The sequence below is a fragment of the Anser brachyrhynchus genome (assembly GCF_964034855.1).
Source record: "Anser brachyrhynchus genome assembly, chromosome: 7".
Lineage (NCBI taxonomy): Eukaryota > Metazoa > Chordata > Aves > Anseriformes > Anatidae > Anser > Anser brachyrhynchus.
In genome coordinates, this window is record NC_137701.1 from 9,239,848 (window position 1) to 9,241,265 (window position 1,418).

Below are 1,418 nucleotides of genomic sequence, written 5' to 3' on the forward strand. Positions count from 1 at the left end.
CGAGGTTCCTGACAGCGTGGGGAAAGAAGGTGTGCTGGGCCCTGAAGCTCGGTCAGCCTTGCAGCTCAGGCACGCTCTGACCTTCTTTCTCACAGCAGCCTTCTCCCAGGGATGGGGCCGTGGGTGCCGGACATTCAATCATACACGTGCTGGAGGAAGTAGGTAAACCCACACCTTTTGGTTCGCTGGTTGTTGCAGGGAGCTTAAGCACCGATTAACGCTGCTGGAACTCCATGCATTTCCCTGCCAGGTCTAGTTATTAAAGATATTTTACACATTTGATGAAGGATTATTTTTTTTCCCCCAGAAAACATTAAATCCTCTTTGTAGCTCATGTCATTTCCATGTCTAATCTGTTCCCTTCTGCCCATCAGCTCAGCCCAGCATGCCCATTATAGCTGAACTGCCTGGTCACAACAGCCAGACAAAAGGCACTTATTTATTGTTTGGAAAATTCAGATTTCACATATGAAGATGCCTGGAGATTGTTTTTCTTGCTTGTTTGTATACACAGTGAGATGCAAAGCCTCTGTTTATATTTTACTGTGTGCCATTTATGGTTTTGCTGCTGGTTTAAGTAAGAAAGCAGCAAGAAAAGTGGCGTTCAATCCCCTTGCATCACATGCGATTAACACGTTGGCTAAAACAACGCTGGGTTGTGATTTTTATATTCAGCATTATTCCTCTGAGCAAAATGTTACTACAGAAGAAATCCATGGTCTGCCTTTTATTATTTTATTTTGCTTTACCCATTGAGAAACATGCTGGAGATGGCAAAGCACCAGTGAAAACACCATGAAAACCAGCCCCCAGGTAACGTGATAAATCCCTGCTGGTAACACTGAAGAGATGCCTCCAGTCGGGGCTGGGTGAAGGATTAACCATGATCATTTCACAATATTCGATGGAAGAATGCACGCGTGTCTAAACAGCACATGTAAATAAACGAGGAACCACAACCCTTATAAAAACACTCTCCATGACAGACTCTGTGTAAGCAGGTCAAGCACCATCAGGATGTTTGTGTACTTATTTCAGCAGCCTCCTTCATCCACTGTCGTCTCATCAATGCCTTTGCCAATAACTTTCAATGCCTTGCTGCGTTAAAGCCTGCCCAAGTAAGAAGTTTCTCAAGAGACAAGACTCATGCAGTTAAAGACTACCTCACACTGCATTCGTTAAAAATAAAAATTAGGACTGGATTGACCGTGAAGTTCCTCAAATATTTTCCAAATGCTCACCACCACAGCCCTAGTGCTCTTTTAATAAGGTTTGTGGGGTGGATTTGTTCCATTGCACATCCTCCCTCCACTCACTCAGACAGAATAATGCAAAAAAAACGTTCTGGCACGATTCATTGATTTGTTCCCCCAGCTTCACACTGTTCAGAGCATGCGGTGGGACCAGCCACGTTACAA

At 44.2% G+C, this 1,418-nt stretch overlaps 1 protein-coding gene across 10 annotated transcripts in view; it reads right to left on the reverse strand.

Annotated features, from left to right (window-relative positions):
- The window catches only part of ERBB4 (erb-b2 receptor tyrosine kinase 4), a 580,719-nt gene that overhangs the window by 442,356 nt on the left and 136,945 nt on the right, over window positions 1-1,418 (reverse strand). The window lies entirely within an intron of this gene.